Source organism: Vigna umbellata, chromosome 9 (genome assembly GCF_029865625.1).
Source record: "Vigna umbellata cultivar VRB3 chromosome 9, Vumbellata_1.0, whole genome shotgun sequence".
NCBI lineage: Eukaryota > Viridiplantae > Streptophyta > Magnoliopsida > Fabales > Fabaceae > Vigna > Vigna umbellata.
The window spans coordinates 14852214-14862128 of record NC_142173.1 but is presented as its reverse complement, the minus strand read 5'-3'; the positions used below and the strand labels follow the sequence as shown (position 1 = coordinate 14862128).

General features: G+C 37.7%; 1 pseudogene; it reads right to left on the bottom strand.

Moving 5' to 3' along the window:
• Positions 1-2951: 2951 nt before the first annotated feature.
• Positions 2952-5125, bottom strand: LOC148192664 (uncharacterized; annotated as a pseudogene).
• Between the last annotated feature and the right edge of the window lie 4790 nt (positions 5126-9915).

Here is a 9915-nt window from a genome sequence, read left to right as displayed (position 1 = left end):
AAAATCTTGAGCAGATAATCGATTATCATTATGCATAATCGATTATCATGCAATTCTGGGCAGTAATTATTGAACTGATAATCGATTATCATGAGCCATAATCGATTATCGCGCTGACAATTTCAAAAATAGAGCCGTTGGAGCATCCCATAACGGCTATAAACGACCATAAACGGCTAGTTTTTCCATTTTTCTTATAAATAGCCCCCCATAATCGATTATTAGACACTCCTTTGCACCCAAATACTGCTGAAATCAAATCTAGAGCTCAAATCTTCTTCATTTCCCTTCACCTTCTCAAAATCTCATTTTCCCATTCTTCCTCCATGGCTGACTCAAGAAGGCACCGTTGCAGAACAGCTGGAGCCTCCTCTTCTTCTCAACCACGTCTTGCAAACATAGATGGATGGATTTCAGATCAAGGGAAACATGCAAACTTTGTTAATTCTTGGCAAGAAAGGAAGATCATGGCGGTAAAGTTTATTCGTCTTGACTTTTTCCGCTTCTATGGCTTTCAATTTCCAAACACTTTTGCTGAGCAGGGGTTAACGCATCTGTTAGAACAAAAAGGCTGCATTTATCCTGATCTGATAAGAGTCTTCTACTTCAACTTGCGCTATCGAGATGGGATAATATCTACTAAGGTCAAGGGAGTACGCATCATTTTAGATGATGACATATGGACCAATGTTGCTCAACTTCCCATCTGGGATGATGCTGTCAAAGTCCATTTAGGACTTGAAGATTTCAACAGGATGATGACTTTTCAATCCTTCCTACGTCATCCTGAACGGCAAACCAATAGAAGGCAATTACTGGTTGGAGGTTTTAAAGTTGAAGAAAGGATGATCCACTACTTGATTGTCTGGATTTTATGTCCTAGAGCAACCAACCATGCTCAATGCTCTGAGCAGGATTTACTTCTGTTGTATGGGATTCTAAATCACATACACATCAACTGGCCTGCTCTCATTGCTGACACAATGGTAAAAGCCAAGAAATCCCATTCATATCAACTTCCCTATGCTCTTCTTCTTTCTAGGATTTTAGAATTCAAAGGTGTACCTGTTGAAGGAGAACTCGTTCAAAATATTGAAGCTGTGGGATCAGAAATTGGAGATACTACCTTTCGTCAAAAGGGATTCATTACTAGAGGTAGAGTTCTTATTCACAAAGATGATGACCATCTTGATGTAGATGACGATGATGACATGGACACTCATATGGCTGACCCAGTAAGTGCTGCTGCTCCGTCTGATGCTGGACCATCCAACATACCCTCCTCTTCCTCAACTTCTATGGAAGAACATTTTGCAAGGTTATCTAAACAATTGGAGGATATGAGTCTTGCACAAAAGACTCACTTTGAGGAGATTTATGAGTGGCAGCGATCTGTTGATGAGTACATGGTTGATCAATTTCTTGATCTTGATGTTCGCCTATCTAACATCGAGGGTCATCTTAATATCCCACCTCCTGAACGTTCTCCTAGTCCTGAATTCTAGGTTTTAGGCCTCTAAGTTTGATTGTTATGTTATTTTCTTTATGGTATTTAGTTTCTTAATCTTTATGAATTTCATGTAATTCCTTTCTGTTCTTAATATAATGAGCTTTTATTTTTTGCATATATTCCATTTTTGAGGGGGAGCTCATATTAAGGGGGAGGTTATTACATTATTCTTTTTGCTTATGATCAAAAAGGGGGAGAAGAAATACAGGTACTGCTAACTCTGTGGTTGTCCATTAGTTTATATATGTTGCAGGTAAACCTGAGTTGCTTTTAAAAAGAGAGTTTTTGATCATCATCAAAAAGGGGGAGATTGTTACCAATAAGGAGTATTGGTAAAACCTGAAGATGTGTTTTGATGATGCTGCAACTTATAGATTTTGGATGTAGTAGGAAAATATTTAAAAAAGCAACTTGTAGATTTTGAATGTAGTAGGAAAATGTTAAACATTGTAATTTTTACTAGTATAATCGATTATGGTTAAGCAATAATCGATTATCACAAGTCATACTTGAATAATCGATTATCACATTTTTGAAAACCTATAACGGACTTGAATAATCGATTATCACTTACAATAATCGATTATTCATGGCAGTTGGGAGCTGACCTTTGGCACTCAGTGTACTTGGCTATATATTTTGATTTGGAGAAATCAGAAGGCAACGTTTTTTTGAACTGAGAAAGCTTAGAACATTGTGTATCAGAGGAACGTTCTTAGAGAGATTTTTGTTCATTGTTCCCTTGCTTGGTCTTGTGAAAGGAGAGGCTCGCGTATCGTGTGTCGATAGTCGGAGCAGACACTCTTCAAGTTAGCAAGGTACTCTGCCTGGTCTTGTGAAAGGAGAAGCTTGTGAATCGTTGGTCGATTGCTGAAGCGGTTCTCTTCAAGTTGGTAGAGTGGTTCTATTCATTTTATTCCTGTTCATTATCTTGTAATTTGTTAAACCATTTTTAGTGAAAAAGGTTAATCACTATTTATAGTGATTAACGACTGGACGTAGAATCTTTTGATTCGAACCAGGATAAAAATTCTGTTTTGATCTTCTTATTCCCTACACTCATATTATTTTACGTATATCAACTGTTTGATTAATTTTCTAAAAGAAAATTATTTTTACTAAAAAGACAAAATTAATTTTATTGTGATCGAATACGCTTTCCGCTCTCTGAGTTTTAATTCCGCTGCGCTATACTCTTCGAAAAATACCCCCTCCGATACCATCATACTACACATCGAAGCAAAAGATAAGAATGCAAAACTTTAATCTACACAAAACCATTGGAGCAAAACTTATAATTAACAATATAAGTACTCAAACACAAAGGGTATCGAAATAACATGCAAATTGAAATTACATAAATGATTTCATCACTCCTTCTTTCTCCCCTCTAAAAGAATGGGTTTATGATCTCCCATGGGTACACCAACACATCGTAACTTTATTCACTGCTAGAATTGTGAAATGAATCTTCATCCTCATCTTCACTTTGTCCCTCTTCACTGCATTCTTCTTCCGATTCACTTCTTTCTTCATCCATATAGCCTTCAACTGATGGTACATTGTTGGGGTCCACTTCTTCAAGACCGGCTTCTATATCTTGCAGTCAGATAACTTCTTCAACTTGAATGATGTCATTAACATGTGACATTTCCTCCACTTGGTATGGCTCAATGGCATCTACCTCATTGGAATCTATACGACCTCTAGGTTTGGTCTTTATTGCAACACACCAACCCCGTTTGTCGGTGCGCGATGCAGGATATGGTACATAATACACTTGTTCTACATTATGTGCAATTATAAAAGGATCAAACAAGACATATCTTTTATCCATTCGAATATCCACAATGCCATACTTTGAATCCACTCTTGTCCCTATTCTTGATGGATCAAACCAATCATAATAAAATAATACAACCTCCTTTTCAATGGTTGAGGTATTGTACTCGAGCTCATATATGTGCTTAATGACACCATAGAAATCATCTTCACCCCCTTCTGTAAGGCCTTTAACATGAACCCCACTATTTATAGTCCTATTGCCCTGGCTCCATGCATGGGTATGAAATTTATATCCATTGACAAAGTAGGTATGCCATTCCTTTACACATCTTAAGGGACCAAGTGATAAATCTCTAAGATGTTGGTTTCTGACACTTAAAGGATCGTTATGAACCTACAACCACAAAATATATGAACCTATTCAATATAATTAAAAATGAATAAAAATGTGAATAACAAATTAAAGTGGAAGAATTTGACCAGTTGTACTTGATCTTTGAACCACAATGGGAAATTTGCATGTATATGTGTCGAACTGTTTGACTCTGAAAGTTGATAAGTATGTAAGAATGAGCTGTCCATAGGTATGACAATTCGGTCAATATCAATTTAATACATAAAAACAAAATCCATAGACAAAAGCAATTTATTTGGAGCCTTACTCAAGATAAGGTTGAACTTCATTGCAATTGATCAAGAGATGAACATGAGTTGATCTCAATTCTTCGTCACTTAGCCAATGAGTTGATTCCTTCCCGAAATGACGACCACCTTCGTCAAACACTGATAATGTTGTCCTTTCAATTTTAGTGTCTACTTCATTTCTATTGCTTTATGGTGTTAACATAAAGTTCTTGAAGTAGTGTGACCAAAAATGAGTTGTTTCTTTGTGCAAATATGATGCCACTATTGATCCTTCAACCCTAGCTTTATTCTTAACTAAACGTTTAGCATATCCCATGAACCTACAATTTAAGAAAGTGGTATGTTAGTTTCAATATGTGTGACATTTAAATTCAACAGTTGAATGAGATATTGTCACCTTTCAAATGGGTACATCCACCTATATTGGACCGGTCCACCAAGTCTTGCCTCATATGGAAGATGTATAGGGAGATATTCCATACAATCAAAGAATGAGGGGGGGAATATTCTCTCCATCTTGCAAAGAATGATTGGAATGTTTTCTTCCATCTTCCGAAGGTTGACCTTATTCAATGTTGTACAACATAAATCTCTAAAGAAATGACTTACTTCTATAATGGGATTGAGAACATGAGTCGGTAAAGAACTAAACGCTATAGGAAGTAAGCATTCCATAAACACATGGCAGTCATGGCTTTTCATCCCAATGACCTTTCCCCTATTCACATCAACACACCTTGACAAGTTAGAAGAATATCCGTCAGGCATCCTAAGATCTTTCAACCACTGACAGACCTGTTTTGATTGGTCTACTTAGAGTGTATAATTAGCTTTTGGCTTGTACATCTTTCCATTAGTATGAGTTTTGAGCTCCAAGTCTTTTCGTTTACAATACAAGCCTAAATCCATTCGGGCCTTTTCATTGTCTTTTGATTTTCCACTGACATTCATCACGGTATTAAAAATATTGTCAAAGAAATTCTTCTCAATGTGCATGAAATCAAGATTATGCCTTAACAAATTATCCTTCCAATATGGTAGATCCCAAAAGATGTTTTTTTTCATCCAGTTATGCCACTCACCGTATCCATCTATTCTTGGTGCACCATTTTCAGTTACTTTAGGATAGCCATTAACTCTATTCCAAACTTCTGTTCCCGTCAAATATGGTGGCGCATCTTCCATGTCCACTTCCCCCTTTTTGAAAGCATTCCTATTTCTCCTAAAGGCATGTTCATTTGGTAAAAACATCCGATGGGAGTCAAACCACGAATTTTTTCGCCCATTACATAATCTAAAAGCCTTTGAATGCTCCATGCAATGTGGACATGCCAATTTACCATGGGTGCTCTATCCAGACAGCATACCATAAGCAGGAAAATCATTAATTGTCCACATTAGCATCGCTCTCATGATAAAGTTTTGTCGCCTTGAAATATCATATGTTATGACACCACTCCACAACTTTTTCAAGTCATCTATCAAGGGCTCTAGGTATACATCAATGCGTACTTTTGGATTGAATGGCCCCGGAATGAGACATGTCAAAAACATGTAGGGTTTAGACATGCACATTTCTGGAGGAAGGTTGTTGATAACAGTTGAAAAACTGTTACTTTTATGCTTAAAATTGATATTAAAAGCAACCTTTAACACTTAGAAACTAGCTTGAAATCATGCTTTTGGTCATATTTTCAGAAATAAGAGAGCTGGACAGGTTTATCTTGATTTCATTGTTTTTGTGCAGGTTTTAAGGTGAATTTGGTGAAAGAAGTGAAGAAGGAGAGAGATGAAATCAGAAAAGACATCAAAAAGTGCAAGAGAAGAAGCCGCAACTACCGCTCAGCGGCATTTTACCACTGAGCGGCACTCAAGAGATCACGGTGGATCCGCTGAGGGCCAAAATGGCCGCTGAGGGGAAGAAACCAACTCACGCACTTACCGCTGAGCGGCACTTTACCGCTAAGCGGCACTCTTATGGGCTTTGGGGCTAAATTTTTTGTATTTTTAGAATAGTATATAAGCTTTAGGACGTCCTAGGGTTGGTATCTTTGGCAGAAACGAAGCAAACACTCTCTCTTCCACCCCTTTAAAGGAGGATCTTGGATGCTCAGGCTACCTCTTCACCTTTCTAGGGTTTTATCTTTCATTCTTCCATTATTGTTCATCTAGTTTCACCATGAATATGGTGAACTAAACCTTGTATTGTTGTTGGGGAATCAATGTAGTCTTGTGAAACTCTCATATATGGAATTTGTTTTTACATCTTATTTTAAGACCTATGCTTTCTTTCATCATTAGTTAGGGTGTTTCCTCTTTGCTTAATGCTTGCTTTGTTTAACTCATTCAATGCATGATTATTGATTTTGTCGATACGGGAACGTACGGGGAAATCTAGATCCGGGGAATTTCTCCCAATAGTATATTGGTTGCCTTTAAGCTCCTGCACTTAAGAACTAATTACTAGGAATGCTAGGAATTGTATGAACTCTTAATTAAGGATAAGCCTTCTTGCAAGGTGATTTAGAGAGTGGCATTAACAATTGATGAAAAGAATGCTGAATTCCTAAAGTATATGAGAGTGGAAAAGATGAAATTGATAACCCCAACAACATACTCATCCATATATTCCATTGAAGTGTTTGTATTTTGTTTTAGCCATTGATCAAATTCATGCATACATATTTATTTTCTGTCTTTTGCATATTAAACTCCAATTATTTCGTTCTTAAGTCTTAAATAATCAACAAATCACATAACTAAACTAGGCCGTGAGTCCTTTGGGAGAACGATACTTGGTCTTACTGAGTTTAATTACTTGAAACGATTCGGTCACACTTGCCGATTGTAGAACAAGTTTGTGGCGCCGTTTTCGGTGTTCATAAATTTGTCATCAAGTTTTTGGCGCTGTTGCCGGGAACTCGTGGTTTAACTGGTTAATTTGTGTGATTATTGATTATCTTTGACTTGAAATTTGAATTTCTGTTTTTATTTTTCGGTTTTTATTTTATTTTATTTTATTTTATTCTCTTAATCTTATATCTTCTCTTATATCTTTTTTGTGCCAACCAATTTTCTAGGGTTTTGTTTTCTTGTGTATGCAGGAGGCAATTCGAACTAGGAGCAAGAAAACTGCAGAAACTCTTCTTGAAGGTTTAGACGAGGGTAGACGGAGGAGAAGAATCCGTACATCTAGAGAACTTTTCCCTCCTCCGGAAACTCTGTTGCAACCATTACCACAAGGTTTTGACCATAGCACAGAGAACATGGAGAACAACAATATCAGAAGAACTCTTGCTGATTACACAAATACAGCTGGACCTCAACACTTTAATAGTATAGCTAGACCAAGAGTCAATGCAGCTAACATGGAGGTCAAACCAGCGTTGATCCAACTGGTGAAAAGCAATCAATTCAATGGGTTATCTCACAAAAGCCCATATGAGCACCTCCCTACATTTAATGAGATCTGCAACACAGTGAAAATAAATGGGGTGCCAGATGAAGCGATCAAACTTAGCTTGTTTCCTTTCTCATTAGGAGGCAATGCTAAGCTTTGGTTAAATTCTTTTCCAGAGGGAAGCTTCTCAGAGTGGGAAGCAGTGGTAACAAAGTTTCTAAATAAATACTTCCCACAATCAAAGGTGAATAAAGGCAAGCAAGAGATTTCTTCATTCAGGCAGGGCATGGAAGAATCACTGAGTCATGCATGGGATAGATATAAAAGCTTGTTAAGAAAAACACCCACGCATGGATTCGATGAAGTGGAAGTAGTCATAACCTTCCTTGGAGGTCTTGGTTCACAAACCAAGATGATGCTTGACGCCTCAGCAGGAGGAAACATCAAATGGAAAACTCCAGAGGAAGCAACAGAAATCATTGAAAATATGGCTACTAGTGATAACGAGCTAAACAGTGAAAGAGGAGCTCCTATGCAACAAAAAGGAGTTCTACAATTACAAAAAAATGATGCCTTGCTAGCACATAATAAAATTCTAACTCAACAGCTGGAGACTCTTACTAAAACACTTGCACAATTGCCTAAAGAGTTAAAGATTGATGCATAGGTACAATCTCAGTTGTGTGAATTATGTGGAGGCGACCATATCAATGGTCAATGTGCCTTTCCAGCAGAAGCCGTAGGGGATGTGAATTACATGACCAATCAATACCGTCAGGGGAACTACAATCAAGGGTGGAAACCACACCCAAGCATTGGTCAAGGGCAGATTGGGCAAGCTGGTCAATTTAACAAGCAGCAGCAGCAACCAACCTTATGGCAGCAGAGTTCTATGCTTAATGAAAGGTCCATGAGGATGGAAGAAACTCTTAACCAGTTCATACAGAAAACTGAGTCTACCCAAAAGAGCACTGAAGCTACTATCAAGAATTTGGAGATTCAGATGGGGCAGATCACTAAGCAGGTGGAAGAGAGGCCAGATAGAAATTTTGGGGCTAATACTGAGGTTAACCCCAGAGAAGAATGCAAAGTGTTAGAGAGTACTAATGAAGAGATAGTTGAGTTAGAAAAAGGAGAAACAGAAGAGAAAAGAGAGAAAAGAGAAATAGAGAGTAAAAATACTTTTCCTTTTCCAATGAATCAAGGGAAACAACTTGATTTCACAGAATTATTCAAGATGGTGGATAATGATGCACCTTTGGAGGAGATTCTACAACAAATTACAGTTTACACTAAATTTGATGAAGATGTCTTTACAAAGAAAAGACGTAGAGATGATGAGGCAAAGAAGTGTAAAACTGTTAAAAAGGAGACATTCCGTCCAAAAGTGAAAGATCCAGGAGGCTTTTCTATTCCTTGTACCATAGGAAAGAAAAGGGTTAAAAAAGCTCTTCTTGATTTAGGTTCAAGTGTTAACTTGATACCTTATTCGTTACTAGAGCAGATCGGTGATGTTAATGTGAAACCTGTAAAGGTTAACTTAGTAATGGCCGATGGATCTTCAAAGGAACCATGTGGGATTGCAGAGGATATTGTAGTTTGTGTGGGCAAACTCCAGTTCTTGGCAGACTTTGTGGTGATGAAGATGGTGACAGAAAAGATACCTATCATTCTTCGAAGACCGTTTATGAAAACGGCCAAAGCAATCATTGATGTGAACGAAGGTATAGTGGTGCTCCAAGACCGAGAGGAGAGAGTTGTTGTAGAAGTCTTTAAAGATGAGAGGCAAACACAGGAGGAAGAAGCTAGTTATAAAGCTGCATTTCAAGATGCACACATGACTAGCCATCAAGATGAAAAGCCCAAGGTTACAGGTAAACTTTGTTTGTTGTTTCAGGTGCATAAAGGAGAAAAGATTGGAAGAGGAAGAAAAGTTCCTGATGACTGGAAGAAAGGAAGACCCCAACTTGGTACACCTGTGAGAATCAAAAACAAGTTGTGGGTTGTGAAAGGCTATAAAGAGAAGGAGATGATAGAGATAGAGTCTCCACATTCTAGAAGAATCAAAACAGTACACAGGAAACAGTTGAGGAGTTGGTGGGACAAGAACATCAACTATGAAGAAGGAACTTGAACTTTATTGGGTCAAGCTAATGACGTTAAAAGAGCGCTTGCTGGGAGGCAACCCAGTGATTTAAGAACTTTTGAATTTATTTTGGTTTTGTAATTTTTAATCTGTGGACATTATTTTTTTGTAAATATTTTGTTGGACATAGCATCTACTGAAGGATGCTAGTTGGATATAGAATCTACTGAAGGATGCTAAGTTGTAACACCTACTGATGGGTGTTGGTAAGAAAATTTTGCACCTACTGATGGGTGTTGGTAAGTTTGTAACACCTACTGATGGGTGTTGGTGGATTTTGGGTCAGGCTCGTGACGTTAAACAAGCGCTACCTGGGAGGCAACCTAGTTGATTGATTGTTTTTGTTGTTTTATTTTAGTTGCATAATAGGGTGTGCATAACTAATCTGAGAATTGAATTGCAGGGAACCAGTGAGGGGCATGTTTAGGA